Below are 20,956 nucleotides of genomic sequence, written 5' to 3'. Positions count from 1 at the left end.
CTTATCCCTTAGGGCAGTGTCTGCATGAGAATCTCCTGCCACACTGCTTCCTAACATAGCCAGCATGCTGCTTTGTTCATAAAGAAAAATGAAGGCAACCCCCCCCCACCCCTACACACACACAGACACACACACACACGCACGCACGCGCGCGTAAGCTGTTCACTTTTATTTGCGCTCGCATCTGGTCAGGTTCAATTTGTCCCAAAGGAGGGAAGAAAAAAGGCAAACTAACTATGCTAGCAAGGACAGTCCAGACTTTCCAGACATCTGACAGTTATTATAATTAGCTATGAAAGACAGTGGAGACACTTTGGGGCGAACAGTTCTTACATCTTGAACAATGAAGTTAAGGAAGATTCCCATCCCACCCCGTTCAGTGTTCTTGGTGCAGGGTGGGGAGGGGAGGGTTTATGGCAGCATTTAAAAAAAAGAAGTAATATTTTAATCTGGAATTGTTGAATGTGAAGAGAGGCTGGGGCAGGCTGCTTTAAATATCTCTGGATCCTGCCTTCCATGTAGAAAGAATTTACTCAAATTCCTGATGGGTTGGGTAGGGGTGTGGGGCTCTATACAGAAAAACATCAGAAGGGGGAGTGAGGGTGGGAAAATAATAAGACACTCATAACAATGCTTTTTCATTTGCCTCCCAGATCTTTGCTCACCAGAAGACTGGGTTAGATTGAAGTTGCTTTCTGTGCAAGATTTACGAGAGTTCTCAAACAGAAGCAACAGACAAAGCATGGCTCTCCCCCCCCACACACACACTTAGAAAAGAAATTGAATCCCAATGGATAATGTGGTACACACCAATTTATCATTTTGTATTCAAATAAAAATAACCCTCATAGGATCCTATTTGACTAGACTCATCTGATAAATCTTCTATTAAAAAAAAGTTACACCCTGAAAAAACAATCAGAAAGGGTGGGGGGGGAAAAAGGGAGAGAAGAAAAGACAATGGAAACCTGATGCAGACTCAGCTAGACTGAGCCTCTAATAAAGCATGAAGTGAATACAGTTCCCAAGTGAAAGATGATCAGACTTTTGTTTCCAAAGGAATATTAACTCTAATAAAGAAAAATTGTTGAAAGACTTCAGACTCTGCTAATTATGGCTTAAATAAATCTTCCTGGGTAGACGCTTGCCTGCTTGTATGATGGTAAAAGGAACCCAAAAATATAGATTTTAAGAGAAGAACTTGACGTGAAATCTTGTACATGATTTTTTAAAATACACCATTTCTTTTTCTTTGTCTGCCCTCCTGTTATCTACACCTCCCCCAACCGCCGCCCACGGTGAGCTGAGACACCTGAAGGCTAGACATAATGATCAACAGAGCGCTACGCTAGCCTGTCTGGATTCCAGCCAGATTCCCCCCCCCCTCTACAATCAAGGAGCCTGCATGCAGTGCATGGCTAGCCGATTCCTCTGCTATGTGTAGATCAGGCGTGGAAGTCTTACCCATACTGCATAAAGATTAAAGACAAAACAGCTTCTCTTTACCTTACTGTGGTCAGGCTCATTTTTAAATTTAGCATGACTCTAAAATAACACATAATGCACACATACTCCTTTATGATACATCTATATGCATGCATTATTGCTCCAGTATATTGCGTTAAATTTTATTTGGTCTACAAACAATGTACTAGTATGTTACATGCATGTGTTGCATACATTGTACACATTAGTAACATACCCTTCAGTAGAGACACTATACACATGTATATAGTTTCCTATAAAAATATACATGTGTGCATACACATGCATCGATGTTATGCAGAGACCTAATTTTGGGCACCTTCCAACACTAGGTAGATGATGTCCAAATTGAGGGTTTTTTTTGAGGTAGTTAGTCTTGCAAGCACTGACCTTCCAGTGGTTATGCAGTTACTGCATAGCTCAGGAGAAGCACTGATTGGCTGTGTCATCTCTTTCAGAAAGTTTCTTTTGAATGACACTCACCAAAATAGTTACGTGCATTAGCTTGGTGTGGGGACATGGGTGAGGTTAGTACAGACAGCCAGAAGAAAGAAGGAATCTTATTTTGTTTTAAATCTTTTTTCCATTTAATTTTAAATAAATGGATTAGCAATTTAACTTTCTTAAACTGCAATGTATTTCATTGTATCCTGACAGCAGTGATGGGAGGGAGGTGCACAAATGAGATTTTAAGTGGTTTCTGCAAACAGCACTTAAAACACACGAACATGGTATGCCGTTTTCAATATACACCCTAACAAGGTTCACAGAAATGTTTTCCTCAAAATATCAAGTAACATCTAGAAAGAAAAAAAAAAAAGACTTCTTACGGTGTTCCTTTAATGTTACAAACTTTTATACTCATTCATTCACCCAACCCCATAAATTAGCCACAAAATGGAACCCACTATACATACCAATAGATTGAGTTTTGTAAGCTAAGCAGTTTGTTAAGGTATTTAGTAGAACGTTTTAGTAGAGAAAACACATAGAGTTACTAAATTGGAAATAACTAACAGCTACATACAAAAATCCCCAACAGAAGTAAAGATTTCCAGAAAACATATTTAAAAAAAAAAATAAGACAACGAAATTGAAGGATGTATTGGAATTCAGATTTATGTGATTTAAAAATGTATATAACATTTTCCTGGAAGAACAATTAAGCACATCTTATTTGATAGTCAAAACAATAACTAATTCAATACACTGATGAATATGTGAGGTATGTGTGCGTGCACACACACACAAACACTTTGCATTTCCTTCAGTTGCCCCAGTACGCGTGTGCTAATCTCTTTCTGGTATTGTCACTAAAAAATAAACTCTTTAGTTTATATTTCACATTCAAGCTTTTTTTTTGTTCATTTCATAATGCCAAAAATGCTACATACATCTGCAAATGTACAGCATTATGGGCAAGTTGAAACGGAAGTGATTTTTTTCAATTACCAAATTTACATTTATGTAGTGTCTGTTCAGTTTGAGAAATATGTTTTTGCAACTCAAGAGAAAAAGCCAAGATTTGTAAACCTGGGTACCTAAGCATGGATATAGGGGTGTAAATTTAAGAGCCTAAATAAAGTGACCCAACGTACAAGACCACTGAGTGTTCAGCGAGTCCTATGAGACCAGTGGGAGTTACAGATTCTGGCACCTTTACTTAGGCACCTAAATATGGATCTAGAAGACTAATTTGTGTCCTCAAGGAGTCTGGGTATTCATATTTGAAAGTTTTGGCCTGTGTGTTTGGCTAACTCGTTCTTCATACTCCTAAATGGTTGCTGATGTTAAAACAAAGCAGTCGTGAAAATATTCATGCATATTTTTTACTCTAGTCCATACAAAATGAAGAGTTTGATATCTGTCCCACATGGCCTGTTAGCCTGTGGTCTGCAATTGGCTGTGTAAACACCACAGTACAGTGAGTAGAGACTCCAAATTTTCATGAGGTTTCAGGAAAAAAAAATAAAAATAAAAAAAAATAAAATACATTGCCTCTGCTTGAATCCTTCCTCCTTTAAGTATAACTGCAAACATCAGATACAAGAAGAAACTCCCCAGGATAACATAACACTTAAAACTTTTCCAAGATAGGTTGCTCCATGACACCCTTATAAGCAAAAGTAACCTGAGATAGACTGAAACTTTACTTGCCAGAAATGCAGGCAAGCTCAGTAAGGTAATGGGGTCAAATGAGCTCATGCCTCACAGATAGGAAATGAAATGTGCATTGCATATTTACAGATAAAAACAGAGTATTTTAAAGTAAACAGGTTTCTGTTTGATATTTTGGCAAACTGTTGCAAAGACCAAGACTATGGCTGAGTCGCAATGATTTTTAGTATGGTATAGTTAGACCAGATGGCCACGTGTTCTTTTCTTATTTAGATGAGACTTTTCCTTTCAATAACATCTTTCTTCCTGACCTGCTTAAAAATTCCAGCGAATGAAATCAGCACAGGATTTTCAATTCTAATTGACCATGTGCAGAGGAAGGGCTAGTGGAGAAATCAGTAGAGCCATTGTGAGGCACACTGCATCAATCTCTCCTTTGTCTTGTATCCTTTCTAACCAGAGCTGAAATAATTAAGAATATTTAATTTATATTGGTTATACAACTGCAAAACTAGCTGTACTTAGACAAAAATCACTGCAAGTTCTTCTTTATTTATATGTGTAGCAACGATAAGAAAAAAAGTTATTTCACATCTAGGCAAACAGGTTCTTATTTATTCTTCGTCATTATACAAAAACGCAAAGAAAGGAGGCACTAGGAGAAGGAATATGAGAATTTTAATAGGGTGGATTTCTACCCATTGTTGACTGAAATTGGAAGGTGCAAGTGAGGTGATACTTTTCTATTTTAAAAGAATGCCACCAAAATGTTGGGGGTTTTTAAATAACGGAGCCCATAACCACAGCATCTGAACTATTTAATTATCAGTAGTTTATCTAAGTGTGAGAGCATGCATGTAATACACATTCTGAACTGTAGACTGAACCAGACAAATGTGTGCCAAAATGATATAATCAATAGCTTGCCTGTGTAAACATATATATGTATGCACCCACAGTAATTATAAATAAAATTGACATGGATTTCACCATAATGTTCTCGCCTACAATTTAATTTGGGTTTAATAAGATATATACTGTGGATTAGTAGAACACATTTACTGAGATTTAACAAGTACAGTGTGCAAAAGATGCATACACACTCCTAAATCTACTTGTATCCATTTTATCGACTTATATGTAGACTAAGGAAACTAGAGAAGGGAATGCAAAAAACCTAAATGAAAGCAAAAAAAATGCCTAATATTATAATTAAACAAATATCAAAGAGCAAATTTGTTGTTATCATGAGTATTAAATATAGAATTCCTTTACCATTCAAGGCCTGGTCTTCCATAATGCTTGAATAGTCAACTTTTTATGCCATCACTCAACCCCAAATCAAGAAATCACTCTTCCATAAGACTCTGGTTACTGCTGACAAATGGATGTTCACTTGCTTTTATAACAATATCTTAGCTTAACTATAATTCTTTTCTTAAATTTAATTAGGCGTTCATTAAAACCTCTATCATTTTCAGGTATGAGATAAAGGAGACTAAAGGAGAGAGAGACTGAAGAATAAAAAGTAGCAGCCAGCTTATTTTTTTAACTGTTGTACACACAGATCTTAGGATCAGAAACAATGCATAAACTAATGACTACCCTAGAAAACATAAAATGGAGAACCAATGCATTTTCTCTAATTTTTCAGTGTAGTAGCAAAGTCCTCATTCCAGCTTCTCCAAGAAGCTGCTGCATAGCCTTGGGCAAGTCACTTAACCATTCTGCCTCAATTTCCAGATCTTCAAAATGTAGGGCTATTCAGTCATATACCTTATAGTTATAGGTTTAGTGCTTTGAATACGCAATTACTGCTGCAGGGCCTAGGTTGAAATACCACAGCACAGGACATAAACATTATATTTATGCAAAATTTCCACTGGAAACCATAAGATTGGGTCCATTAGCTGTACAAAACTTTGTGAGAATTGTACTTTCTTTAGCTGAAAAGGTAAAACATGTATTTTTAAATTGGTGCTTGACTTCATATTTAGTTTAGTTTTCTTAAATGTTTCATTTATTTGGATGTAACATTTTTGCTACAAGCAAGCAAAATACTCGTAGTATTTAGTAAAGATAAGTGACAGTGATATTATTGCATCTGGGCCATTGCATCCTACACCTACTTCTACTGTCAGGCAGGGCTTGATTCTGAAGTGGAATGGAGCCTTATTCAGTAAATTGTTCCAGTAATTTAAGCAGTAACTACACCACTATTATGACATTGGTCCTGATTCAGGGATGCTTTTAAATGCATGCCAATGTCTAAAGCATCAGAGGAGACCCATTGATTTCAATAGGACTACTCCCATGCTTAGAAGTGCTGCATGTGGTTAAGTACCTTTCTGAAACAGGTCTTTGGTCCCTACAAAATCCCTCTGACAGTTCAAATGGTAAATATCCGGAGCTAGATTCCTGCTCCCTCTTACACCTAAAGTAGTGTGACACAGGTGAAGATGAGAAAGGTGCTTTTATTAGTTAGTCAGTAAACTGACTGAATTACAAATCCATGGCTGGGTGTTTCTAAAAATCACGGCACTGTAACAAAAATCAAATGAGCCTGTGGAATTAAAAGTACTTTTTTTTTCAGGCCGCCATTTTGTGCTGAAATAAAATTGCTCTCTGAATCGCATGTACCGACCTGCAACAGTTTTAAATTTGTGTGCCTGTAGACAAGAATACAATGGTGTTCTGCACAAAAGAACACCACATTCATTCTCTCTATTGAGTGTTTGCATTAATCAATATTTATGCATAGTATGAAAGTAGCACTCATACGCTTTCAAATGTCTTTTAGTTAGTGTTGTTCAAGAGTTATATACATCCATTAAGAATATGGGACTGTAGCAGGTTTGCTGTTTATCTCCTGTCTGCTTCTCAGAAAGGGTGGAGTGGTGAGAAAGGGGTTGGGGGGAATATCCTGTGTGGAACTTCAGACTCATACAACGCACAGGATAAAAAGAGGAAGTAAGAAAAATATGTAGTAGTCTATAAGCTATTGATGGGATGCATTTCATCAGCCTCTTTTTACTGTCAAGTAACCAGACTGCATTAGCAGTTTACCCAGTCTTCCCATAGGATGTGGGTAACAGGACTAGATAAAATGATTAAAATCAGTTTGGTCTCACGATTCCAGGTGGTAAAAACAATATAAATCATACAGAAAGGTTTAATTATATGACACAAGTACAAGCAATGTTTTTGTTTGTTTTTTAACCACCATGTAGAAATATTCCTTCTGTGCCTTTTTAAATGAAAACGGAGAGGGTGAAATTTGTCCCACCCAAAATCTGTTTCTTCCAAGCCTGAAATTACCAAATGCTAAAAGCACAGCATTGTACATTTTTGCCTGGAATGTGATGTAAAGCCTTTCTGTATAATGGTCTTTAGAAAAAGGGTGCTGTTAAATTATTTGGAGAGTTGTATGATACACTCTTAAAAAAAATCTGATGATTTTCTAGTACGTTGTCTGTATGTTAATATTTAACTTACTTTCAACTATTATTTCTAGATGATTTTAAAGCCTTTTTCTGCAGAAGGATCATTTCTAAGCGGGAGGGTTTAAAAAAGAGAAGTCTAGTGAACAACAGTAGATGGAAATTAAAGTGGCTCGCAAGGTTGATCAAAAGACATATAAAGGGTTAACATTTCAGATCTTTATGTAAGTGGAAAAAATGAAAGGCGGTTGAAAAAGGAGAGCTAAGCTGCTGGTGACTTGGGTGTATTTATGGATTACTATGCCTTGAAAAGAAGAAAACCAGAGTTGTAAGATGACACTGCAGGGGTTGTCTGGACTTTTCACCGAGTGTAAAGTCTGTTTAGTCAGTGCCTTAACGCCTAATGCTGACCTTTGCCCTCCTCACTCCTCCCTGCTCCAGGTGCAACATTTTTGCAAGTGCTTTAACATTATTCGAAAGTTTGTGCAGGTTTCATCCACACAGCAAAGTGCACAGAGGATTTTATTCAGCAACATCCCTCTCTCACACACAACATCAAGGCTTAGTAATTTTTCTTAATAAAGGGATTTCTTTCATGCATATTTCTACTATTGGGTATTGTGAAATTACATTAAATAAAAAAGAAAAGCCATATCTGAAAGAATACAGGTTTACGTAGAAAGATGCAAAATTAAATTTAAACCGATATGGCACATTCACCAGCATGGTAAATTATAGCAAGGCTATGCTATGTACAGCAACAACATTATTGATCTCTATTAAATTAATTTGCTTTGCCATGGAAATGTGAAACAAAAACAAGAGTGTATATTGCCACAAAACAGCAGAGGCACTTAGTCTAACTGATCTTCTCAGAAGCCAATTGATTTTTTTGTTCTGTTATTAATTATTTCTTGACTGCTATAAATTTAAAAACATAATAACAGTTTTATAATTTAGTGATAAAGCAAATGTTACAATATAAAGTCAGTATACAGTTTGGGATTTTGAAAGATACCTGGATGAATTTATCCTGATATTTCTTGACTATATTATATTATACATGAGATAACATCTCAGATAAACATAACATGGCATATGTTATGTTTTTGTGTGTACCCAGCATATCTAGTAAATTATTATTAAAAATAATGCATATTAAATCGGGCTACTGAGGTCATCATGATCCAGACAAGATGTACATGTGATGTCTTAAAATTAGTGCCCATTACAACTTCTGTAATACTTTCTGAAAGATCATTTTTTTCTACTGCTTTGTTAAATGCCTTCTCCAGAGATATAGTTTCTCTATCCATGTCACCCTAAGAGAATATGACTGTTTCTTTCAGATGCAACTAAGCTACTATGACTTTTCCACCGTAAGATGCAATTGCTAAAATGCACTCTATATGGGGATACAGTTTCATTCAACTGGAAAATTAAGATAGTCCAGCAGCTGGAAACATACCACCTGTACTCATATCTATGCTGACTATCTGCTTTGGGGCAGAACTTAAAAGTTATGGATTTGACATTTATAAGCCTAAATGGCTTGAACTTGCCTACTGGTCTCTTCCTCTGTGCCATACTGCCACACAGTTGCATTCAGTGGAGGGGTTTGATTTAAAAGAGGGAGCAAGGGGTATGCATTCTCTGTGGTAGGAGTAAATTCTAAAGATAAAGACCTATAGTTTATCCAAAATTGTCTAGGTCTGCTTATTCCTCAAGGCATGCAGTAGGGCCTTTTTCGCTGTTATATTTGGTTGAGGAAGTGTCTGTTACAGATTTAAGTTCAGTTTTTTGTTTCTGAGTATTTTGAGGAGAATTCTTGGTATAGAATTTGAATATCGTTGTCAGTGGGTTAAATAATTTACCTAAGCTATTTTCATTTCTATGTTGACAGCATCTGAGGTTTCAAATGCTTTCCTTTTCCTTGAGTATTTTATGCTTTTGTCTAATAAATCCATATATAACTACATTCTGCTGTTTAAATTTTCATTTTGGTTTCAGTTGGGTGGATTGTTCTCATCTTACATTTTTACATGAGGGTTGATGCATGGTAGCTGCTATGTTCCACCTGAGAGAGAACTGCACTGGTAGATGAAATCTTTTTTTTGGTTGTTGCTTTGCTTTTGTTTTGGGGTTGTTCTGGTTCAGCTTACTTTAGAATGATGTTCAAGTCAAAGGTTTTAAAAGTTCAGGGAAAAATTCAAAGGCAGTTCTCCTTTTTGGTTCTATCTCATTTTGAAATATTTGGGCTGCAAAAGTATCAGGAAAAAGTGGGAAAGGGTTTATTGGATGTCATATTTATGTTCAATTTCCTGAGCTGGGCAGCTTTTTCTCAGCACACAGAGTTTTCCAGTTAGCAGTTCAGTTGTTAACACCTCATCAATTCTGCTTTGCTAAGAATAGATTAAAATTAAGAATCAGATTGTTAATGCAAATTGATATTAAAATAAGATATTATACTACGCAATTGGAATTGGTTTCTGGTGAGACTTTTTCTGCTGAAGGGTCTTTCGCTATTTTACAGCACAAATTCAGTGCAGGTGGTATGTGCCTAGTTTCACTTAAAGGTCAAGTGTATTTGTCAAGACAATATTTGGCACAGATGAAAATTCAAATTGTGGACCAGAAACAACATGGTCTATGATGGAAACACCAAGGAAATGGCCTTGAAATAGACAGTTTCAAGTAACAGTGCATACTATTTCTAGTAAGAAAACCTCTAAATTTGGGTTTACTGTATATGGGGGAAAGCACTCACATTTAATTTTGTAGACATTTGGACCAAAATACGATTCCAATAAGTTCATATTTATTTTATGACCTAGAAGCTCTTTAATTATATAAATTCATTTAAATTGCTAATTGGTAAAATATCTTCTTACCTTTATTCTACATGACATGAATATAGCTTGGGTGCTTCCCAGGATGGTCTGTATCTCTCCTTGGTGCCACCCATGGCCATGGTTTCAGACTGTCTTCCATAGATTTGCAACACATTTGAGAAAACTATCTTACTTTGCTTGTAATGGGGACAAGAATTTAACAGACTGAACTAAGCTATATTTGTTTGGATATCTCGTAAAATAATAATATTTTTGGGTAACTACTATGCATTTTGCTGGATGATAGGATTTGAGCAGAAGCCTTGACAAAAAAGATGTGGTTTAAAGCAGTAGCTTTCAACCTTTCTAGACTCAAGATATCCCTTCATTAGATTCAAGGCACCTCTCATTAGACTTAAAGCACCCCTCAGAAAATGCCAGCTGTTAGGTTTTCATTTTTTTATTAACTATGGAAAAAATAATAGAGCAATTCCTCTTTTGCAAAGAAATAAGGAAGATCACAACAGGTTAAAAAGTTTCTTCCACCATAGATTCCTATTTGAAATTACTGAGTTTATTTTATAAATCATGTTTGTACACTCAACAGTCCCAACCATTTGTATGGCAACCCATGGCCATCCTTGAAAGGATCTCAAGGCATCCCAGGGTGCTACAGCGCCCTCGTTGAGAATCACTGGTTGAAATATGATAATGTTGACAGAGTAGTTAAATTACATGAGTAAAATCAAATAGATGATTGAGAACATTAGTAGATCTTGTCTAGCACTGTATTAGAATGGCAGTCTAATAAAAATCACGGTGCATTTTCTTAGCTGTTTCATTCAGCCCGGGTGCATCGACACATGAAGTTAATACAACACAATAAACTCCAGGGCATATTGTGCTATAGTTTGTTTCTCCTAGGTGCCACATTTATACATGTGCCTGGGACCAGAGCATGTTGAGCCAACTCAGAGCAGCCCCAGCTGGCAAGGAGTCTGGGGGATCAGGCTGCAAGCCTGGGACTGCTGTGACTTGTCAATGTGCTACCAAGGGTCTGGCTGGGGCACAAGAGTGCTGCAGTGAGAGCCAACAGGAGCCCCCACACTGAAACACCCTAATTCCCTGTTAGTGTCTACACATGCATTGCTGCACACTAAAAATGCTGGCATATGATAGTACTTGTGTTTACAAATACTAACCTGTGGCAAAGTCAATTAATTTCCTGCAGCCTAATCAAGCCACATGTATAGACATTGGAGACTTTACTGTGGAGCTAAGTAGGCAGCTCTAAAGTAAATGTCTTGCATACGTGCACCTCCCTTGTTACTATCTACTGCTTTCAAAAGTAATTCAGTGGGTTGATATAAAATTGGGTAAATGTTCCTGTATGACAGCATAACTTTAACTATGAATAACCGGTGACACATAAACAAACAGGCAAGTTGCAAGTATGTTTTGTTTAGGGCCAAAAGCAACATTTCTGGAAGCTTTCCAGAACCGGGGTTGATTCTGAAGGCTGATTTCCAGTAAAACAGCCACTGTACACAGTGAGACACTTACCTGAGAAAGAATTTCAGAAATAGGTCTTCTCCAAGTTTGAGTTAATCTCTGCTCCACATTAAAACAAACAAATACAATGACATCTGAAAGAATGACTGCGCCTGTTTCCATCTGCACCCCCACAAATAATGTGTGCACTGGTGTTTCCCTTCTCTTTTTCTTCACTTTTGTTTTATTATTTAAAGCATTTTCCCCAGAAAACAGACTGCCCTGTACTATGCTGCAGTAGAACCAAAGGAGAAAAAAGAGGGAGAGGGAAAACACAAGACATGTAATGGGTGCAGGACAGCTGCAACTCTATACTCAAAAGAACCAACATACAGCAAGTTTTGCAAAGAGCAGGAAACACCTATTTTACTTAATTTTAAAAATAACAGTCTTGCCCCACCAATCCTCAGCTGTTCTATCTTACATTAGCAGGACAGATCTCTTTCCACTGCTTAGCCATCCCCATGTCTAATTGGTCTTCCAGGCTGCAGGAATAAGTTTTTGACTGCAACTATTCTGAGAGTTACTCTTTCATATAGTGTAAACTTGCAAAACTAAAGACAAACCTATTTGCATCACATGGCAGAACATAAAATAAAGCTAATATGTAGTCCCATCAAATTTCATTGAGTCAAGATATAAGGAAATAAGATATTTTAAATTTGAGGGGATAATCTGTCAGCATTTTATTTTTAAATCCAAGCTTCCTTTTTGTTCACCTATTGGTTTCTTACATTCATAATTTTCTTTTTTTTATTATTATTATTATTTTGGGTTAAGTTCACATTTCACATCCATCCTTTAGGTATTTTGACAGCTCCCTATGCTAGTATTCCCCACCACTTGGCATGAGACAATTTGACTTCGTACAGCAAAGTTCATGCTTAAGATACAATTAAGGCTTGCATAACTTCATCCAGAAAATTATTGTTCATTATGAAAGCTCCATCAGCACCAGCATTTAAATTTAACTAATTTCACCATGGGTTCATTAGCAGAGTTTGGTCAGTTTATTAAGACCCCTTTTCAGACAAGCCTACTAGTCACATTTAAGCAAGAAACGAAGAGCGAGCCACTTGACAAATTGTCAAAGCTTGTGCCTTTTTCAAAGATGCAAGTCAGGGGGCTATTTACAGCTTGCTTTAATTCAGAATAAATGATACCAAATCCTGAATTCTTAGTCATATAGAAAGTACAAAAGAAATTGGAAATAAAATGTATTTTGGGTTGAAGTTCAGAAAAATGTCACATTTCATACACTATATTACAACAGTTTGTGAATCTGTTCACTAATGAGATAAAATAAACAATGTGACTAGGACACTAATCAGATCAAGTGGGGGTGTTTGCTGTGTTCTTTTTTTTCTTACAATGATACAAGAAACCGTGAGTGTAAAATGTATTAATCCTTTGGGTGTATATGTGGAAACAAAATTCTTTTTTACCATGACAAAAATCAGTTTATCTAAGCCATTTATAAGCCACTAGGCAAAAGTCAATTATATATTTATGGATAAATTAGATATTCAAAAGATTGAGTCAAGTCTTCTCATATTCTCTCCCTTTACAAGCAATATGCATTAGCACTTTCTGTAGCCTGCAAAGTTCTTAAAGCTTTTGAGGATCAATAAGAAGGGTCAATTCTGGTGAATTCTAAAGAGATCAATTTACTGAGAAAACATTTGACATGCTGCACTCATCTATGTTTGCTGGAGTTTCTGTACTCAAATGGTTTTAGACTACATGATCCTCTCCTATAGGAAAGTCTGCTGGAGTTTTAAAAAAAGGTGCTGAAGAATCACAATCTAAACACATGGGTGAAAATCCTGTTTATTTCAAAAGGACCGGTATTTCACCCAGAGTTGCTAAGAAGTATCTAAAGCATCCCATAAGGTGTATTGATTTTAATATAATAGGAGCCTGTGGCACGGTCTCAGAAACTCTTGAGCATAGAGGTCTTACAACCTCATCCCACAGGCCACTGAAACTGGCAGGACTTCATTGAGTTCAGTAGGTTTTGGACAGTTTCCTTCTTATTTTTTTTTTAAATTAAGACCTGTTCCCCGAGCCATTTTCCTCCATCACCTACCCTTTACTACAGGTGTTCCTTGTCCTTCCCTTTCCCTTCCCACTTCTCAAGTAGTGCACAAAGATTGAAGAAGATTAATTTTGAAGTATCAACATTTAGGCTACATACAGAAATTACATATAAACCAGGGTATGTGATCATAAACTGGTCTAAACTCTAACAGAACAGAAGTTCGCTGCACATAGGCTGGTTTAAAAATGGCAGAACCCAGCCTAAGATGGACCTGCGTGGATGTAGTATCAGATTTAGTCAGCTGAAGTTAGACCAGTCTATTAAACTTTTGTTCCAGATCCCCTCCTGACTCAGCTTAGGTTGTAGTCCTCTGGCATCCCAGGACTCTTTGTAGGCCCTGCTAACCCACACTTGCAGGGTGAGTGGCTAGCCTCTGCCCGTGCTCATCTGCTCTGGCTGAGTGCCAGGCCAGCCCTGCCCCAGAGCTGTCACAGATTGGAGGCAGCAGTGCCTCTGCTCCCCAGCCCAGCACCCTGCCGTCACCTGCCAGCCAAGCCAGGCAGCAGTGGGGAGGGGGTGGGGGAGCAGAGGTCCCTAACCCCATAGACCTAGCCAGAAGAGCTGGAGGGGTGCGCACAGTACAGGCTCTCCCTCTTCCAAACTGACTGGCCCAGAGCAGTTTCTATCTCCAGCCCAGCCCCTGCCATCTTGGGGGGCAGGAGTCTCCACTCTCCTTTGCCTTCTGCCCCAGCACGCTAAGAGCTAGCAGGGGCAGGGCTGGAGTCAAAAGCCATTCTGGGCCAGTCATCAGTGGAGAGAGGGAGCCCCTGCCATGCACCCCTCCAAGCTCTTCTGGTTGGGTCTAGTGGGATGGGGGCCTCTGTTTTCCTCCCTTTCCCCACCACCTGCTCCAAGTTACCTACTGGCTGAGCCAAGAGCCATGGCTGGGCAGAAAGCTATGGTCTGACAGAGCCGAAGCCTTCAGTCCAGCCTCCCCCCACCCCCACCTGTTGCTCCAAGGGGCACAGGGGAGGGTCTGGGGTGAGAGCGGGGGGTTGAGGATGTGTGTGTGACAGCCAATCAGAGATGGTCTCTGCTCACCTGTGCTTGGCTGCCCTTGGCAATGTCCGGGACACAGAAGTATGCAAGAGCAACCCTTGCCTTCTGGCATTGGACAGCACAGGTTTCTGCCTGCCTCCTCCTACCAAAGGGTGAACTTACATTCTGTTTGCTCCTGATTCAACCTATGCAGCTTAGAGAAACTCATGTAGATTGGATCAGTTCTGCCTTAAGCGTTTTTAATGTCTGTGCTCAGCCACAAAGTCTGTTCTGGAACGGATATCACCCGGGGCAAGGAGAAAATGTCAAATCGAAATCCTGAGAAGAGAGGAGACTCTGCCCTGCTGTTGTATAACTTCAGTCCCTCTTCGGTAGATTTTCTACTCCTTTTCTAGTTTTAGCATAGCTCAACAAAGGAGAGCAGGCAGAAATTACAACCATGCACATCCTGTCTTTCCAAAGGTTAATCGTTCAATATTTTTAAATGTAGAAATGTTACTGGCTAACATTTCTTTTGCTGCATTAATGTGAATTAAGCGAGGTCAAACAGCATGGGGGAAAAAGAAAAATCAAAGGCTTTCTTTTTAAGTTCTTCTGTCTGAAACTTTATAGTTGATTTCATGCCAAGTATGAAATTCACTGAAGAATGTCATCCTATATATGGAGACACTGGACATTTTTTATTACTTGAGCACATTTCTGAATGAAGACCATCTATATTGTTTTCCGTTTCCTTAAGAAGGCCTGAGTGTACCAGCTGTCTAAACATATTCACAGTCTCCCTGAATTCTGTTCCAAGTTCACTCTAGTGGAACTTCTCTTAAGGGTCAAAGGTAGCATAACTGCAATGACTGTGTGCTTTTACAGGCAAGAGAACATAACTATGCATTTTCTATGAAACTCATAACCTAGTTAAAAAAAAGGAACATATAATATTAATAAAATACAGACTATCCTTTTCCCCCTACTAGTCATTTAACAAGCAGCTTAAAACTTCTGGCCTTTCATTAAATATTGTCATCTTTATGGACATCTGTACAGAGATTTGTCCAAGAACAGGTTGCTTGAGATTCTTATCCTGTTTACTCTCTGCTATAGTTATATCCATCCATAAAGTCTCATCTTTGCTTTTTGTGGGTCTTTTTAAAGACTGCATGCTAAAACATTCACTTAGGCTCAAGTTTGATTTACGTTTTACATGCCTGTACTATTAGAAAGTAAAGACCAGAGAAAAATAATGACTTCAGAGGGATATGTTTATTACCAGTTTAGGTTAGATGATTTATGTACATATTGCGTTCAAGAGCTAAAAACAAATCAGTCTAACCAAAATGAAGATAAGTGACCATCAAATGACTGGGGTAGTATAATTATTACCCAATGTAGATACCGAAATGCCTGCTGAGATGTTTAACACCTTTCAGAAAATGCACAAGGAAGAGGCTTGCATTTTCTATAGCTCCCTATTCAGAAAGACATCTTGGGTAATTTTGAATTAACATGAATATTTAAATCTTCTATCTGTTCGCATTCTGTTAGCACAAGATTCCAAATAATTTAGAAAGTATGAACAATACATTTTATGTAGTGTCATGTTAACATTTTTTGGACATCTTGAAGAATCATGAAGCTCATTTCCTACATGTAAGAAGCAACAAAAATAAAGACTTAATCTGAGAAGAGCGTTTGTATTTTCCTTCCAACTTATTTAACATTTTCTTTAAAAAAAATCAATTTAAAAAACAAGAAAAAAAACCCCAAACCCCCCTAAAAACAAAAAAGGCAATTCTGAATGCTGTCAGGAGGTAACCTGAAGTTGGGCAGCTGATTATTCCAGATTGTATTGATTTTAGCAGCACATAAGATGACTGCAGTAGGTTTTATCTATCACACTGACACAAACTTGCCTCTATGATTTGAAAGAGGAACTTGGAAAGAGGAACATAGATGTTTCTTCAGGTCTTTGGGGAAAGCCTGTTTGTCATAGCCATTGGAAGGAATGTTCAAAATCTATTAGTGGTTGATAGGATTCCAAACTTGTGTTTTTTGTCAATTTTGTCACAGTAACCAAAGGGCACTGCTTTAAGGGGGATCCCCATAGTCTCCAGAAAAGCAACTGCCTAGGTTTGGTTTTGGAAACTATCATACTCTTGAGAAGTACACCTTTTGAGAGCAGCCCTCTTCCATTTTTACAACCACTCCCAGTGGAAGTGGGGATTCATCGATCTAACTGATGTACTCAGATTACCAGAGAACCACAGAAATTACAATTGCAGAGATTTTTTTTTCTTTTTTGGCAGAAGTTTCGTTCTTTGCCCTTTCTCTGGCTTTATTTGAATTCTTCACATGATCATTTGGAAAGGCTTAAGCAGAGTTTAATAGCTGTGATGAGAATACTTTGGAAAGATACACTAGGGGAACTGGAAGACAGAACGAGAAAGAAGCATTTCTCAGCCAGTTCTGAGTTCTGCTTCAATTCACATTTCTTTAGGAAGAACAAGAAAGATTTAGGTTCTGGCTAAGAAGTCCCAGGAAATCAGGAAGAGTGAACTATACTCCCTCCCCACCCTCATAGTAGTAAGAATCAACAAAGATGTTGGAATGATAATTAAAGATAATGGAAATGGCTAAGTGGAAAGGTTAAAAAGGGATTTTCGGTGGAGGCTGATTAAGGGGAGGAAAAAGAGATCAGATTGTACTGTCAGTCTTTCCCTCAACTGCAGCTCAGTGCATTTTCTCCACAGTGCCAGTGGACTTGAGGTTATTTACTGCAAACCTCACAGCATAGGAAGACATCCAAGTAAATGTGGGTGTGACAAAGCAAGGTAGGTCAAAAGACAGGAAGTAAGAATTTTTGCTGTAACCAAGAAAGTAGAAATTTAGCTACACCAGTACCCAAGGAAGAAATATTAATAATGGGTTGATTGTGTTGTATAGTAGCAGAGAAAAGCGTTATGTTATTTGTGAACTCAGTTTTGTATTTTGTCTTCTATTTTAAATGAAAAGTTTGATAAATTGGTCACGGTAAGCTGTTCTGCTTGACCTCATGCAAGTGAGAAACATGTATAAATTTTTAGTAAGGAAAGTATGTTGAAGGTTATCTACATTAGTTGGATGTTTGTTTAGAGCCATGATGGGCCAAGACAACTGTTGTGCAGAGATGCATAACAGTGTGCTGTAAAGAATTCAGAGATGCCTTTAAGTTGAATACTGTAAGGGGGAAGTGCATGAGATCAGGCCCCTTAATTCTTGAGGGCAGCAGCAAGAACAAGGCATGGACTAATTAAGTTCAAATTTGTAACTAAATGTCTTATTACTCACCTACCTCTGATGATCAGGTTTAGTTACTGTTATAATTGCAACACCAGTGCCAGTCAAATAGTTAATATCTAGGATGTGATCATTGACAAAAATCTTAATTTTGTGAGCATAGGTAAAAGCCATCTTGATCATATTGCAAGTATAGTATAGTATACCCTACTATAGTAACTCTGGTTGAATACTCATTTCAGCATCATTTATTCTACCTGTATCATTCAATTCAGTTCCAGTCTACAGACACCATTTGTTCTTTTAGTTCTAGTGTCCTATAAGAGATTTAGAGTGACATAGTATTTTTGCATAGATCCTTTTGTGAAAATCATGCTTATTCATCTTCATACAGTTCTTCACAGATGTGGCCTTGGAATTTCTAAACTGGATTGTTTTGGAGAACATACTTCATGGCTTTAAAATAGCCTTTTATTCAATGGCTTCTAGCAATCAAAGGAATCCTTAAGTTGTGATATAGACTGTCTGCTTTGAAATTCAACCATATGGTTTTTGATCATGGAGTGGGACTGAAGGAAAGAGAGGGTTGGGTTGACTTCACACGTGACTGGTCACCGACTCCTACATTTTTCTTACATTTAGTTATAACACTCCCATCAAGGTGAAAAGCTTTTATATTTGCTTATCCTTGGCAGTTCTGGAATGGAATTGTTTTCAAACAGCTGTGAAGTTTCTTTGGCCGAGTTTCTGGAGGAGCTAGAAGAAGCTTAGCCACTGACTTCAAGTTGGAACAATGCTGCTTCTGAATCAGGGCCAGTTTTAATAACTGGATAAACCATTCTCAAAACCTTTAGTCTCCTTGGATATCTTTGGCATACAGATACTTGAAACAGATGAAGGCAAAAGAAAAGCTGTGACAAAGCTACAGGTTGACTCCTAATGAATGCACTGTTTTGAGTCTTATGCTATAACTGTGCAAGAACTGAAAGAAGGATGTGAAGCTATGATTTCCAATAAGTGGCAGGGATGTGCATTTCACACAGAAAGGATTTTTTTACTCTAGCATTTTAGCCCAAAGGGGTGCATAGAGCAGAACCAACTCTACAGTAAACAAATCAAGGTGAATTTTCATGAGCGACAGTAAGAGGAACCTGAATTGCAAGTAATAGAGTACACGTTAAAACTACACTGTTCTTAGCTAATGAGATACAGCAGGTTGGTTGTCAATGCCCCTGTTTAACAGAGCAGTGTGCCAGTATCTCCATTCCTTCTCTGTCAAGGATAACATTAGATAAATCACCATCTAAGGTCTTGACTCATTTGCTGAAGAAGATGAGTTAGAAAGTTTTGGTCATAGAGGTTTCCAAGCACACCTGGTTTATTGGTTATTGATGTTATCTTTATTTTTGTACTCCCATCCCATCAAAATAGACACATTTAAGAAAACCAAAGTGCATACCTTCCTGTGCTTAGTGAGTACAACAAACCATTCCTAAAAGACGACCACCTCTACCACCCTCCCTGAGGCAGGAAAGTGACTTAAAACAGGAACAGCCCTAGCTTTAGTGTATCCCAGATGTACAGGTTCAGGTGTATCCCAGATGTACAGGTTCAGCTGAAGATGAAAGAACACTGTATCATGTACTCAGCCAGCTTGAAAATCAGTTATATATTTGACCAATTTTTGGCAGGCATGATACCATTTTTCACTTCTAAATTACTAAAGAATAGCACAAGGTGGATCAGGGTTTACATATATACTCAGGATTTTTAAACACATTTGAATATACTGGGCCTGTCAAAGTACACAGACAACTTTCTATCAGGCATCAAAAAAACCAACACAAATACAATCGCAATCATTCTGTATGCTTCCCTCCACGGCCTGCACAGGTGTGAGGCTTAGGCCTAAATTTTATGAAAATTTATCATGCATTTAACCTCATGTACTTGACATTAGGCATAATGTATGAAGTTACTTATGTTCAGAAAAAAACAACTCCTCTTGTTTTGTACAGATTTGAGAAAGAAGAATAATTCTTTGATCTCAGACTTATAACTCTGTATTAAATGGGATAGAATAAATAGCTTTACTGAATACTTCCCTCTTTCCTAGATGTCTACAGAAAAACTACCATCAACCAAAACGCTATAAAGCTTAGGGGCAATTTGAATTCTGGGTTGTGCTTTGATTTATTCCAAACTTCTAGTAAAGGTCAAGGAAAGGTTTGTTCCAGTGCATTATGTTACAAATAACTGAATTAGAAATTAAATCTTTTTCCTCATTTATCCAAATCTGTCCCCCATTAACAGAATGAAGACATTCAAAATATTTCAACTCTATCCTCTTGTTAATACATACAATCTCATTTTCCATATATACAATAGTGAACCCGCCAACTAGGAATGTGTATCAGCTGAAATGCAAAAGAAAATATGTAGACATAAGTCTGAGTATTATCCAGTACAGCTATAGGGAGAATATACCAAGAAGTTAATTATAATCCTAACTTTATAGTTTTCAAGATTCAAACCTATTATTATTATTATAACTAAGGCTCTTGTAGAATAGGAGGTTATCGCATTTCTAATTACACTATATTTCATTTATGTAAATCTTTGTTTTGTTTTTCTTCTCTCACTGGTCTTAAGTCCTTATAAATACATTTTTGGTATGAAAGCTGTAACAGCAAAAATGTGTCACATTGCTAACTCAGGCAACATATTCAAGTAACACAGAAAATCTAAATCCTCTTTGTTCATTCTTTAGCTCCATGGCTGAGGCTTTTATATTTGCCTTCATCTCCTGCTAGTAAGCAGTTCCAACACAAACTTTTACATTTCATTCAAATGTTATATATCTTATTTATCCAACTCAAAGACAACTCTGAACTTAAGACAACCCACCAACAATTGGATTCTGTAAATGGAAAATTCATAAATTTGTTATGATTTCCCATGTATAGAATGTAGTTATTGGAGGGTTGTCTTTAAGGCTAGGGATAGACATTCAAGAAGCCTGAATTGCTTCAGTCTTTGCAGGTTAGTATAACCCGCCTAGACTGAACTGGTTTGAAACTGGACAGAAATTATCTCTGGACTGAGAAAATTCAGGCACATGTCTGCAATGGCTTAGGCTAGAAGCGGGGGGGGGGGGGGGG

General features: G+C 37.6%; 1 long non-coding RNA gene across 1 annotated transcript in view; it reads left to right on the top strand.

Moving 5' to 3' along the window:
- LOC109287096 overlaps window positions 1–20,956 on the top strand; it is a 115,992-nt gene that overhangs the window by 562 nt on the left and 94,474 nt on the right. The gene's annotated exons all lie outside the window — the stretch shown is intronic.

This window comes from Gavialis gangeticus, unplaced genomic scaffold, assembly GCF_001723915.1.
Source record: "Gavialis gangeticus isolate Ggan-Ray unplaced genomic scaffold, GavGan_comp1, whole genome shotgun sequence".
Lineage (NCBI taxonomy): Eukaryota > Metazoa > Chordata > Crocodylia > Gavialidae > Gavialis > Gavialis gangeticus.
Note: the sequence above shows the minus strand (reverse complement) of the source record. Positions and strands in the feature narration are given on the sequence as shown.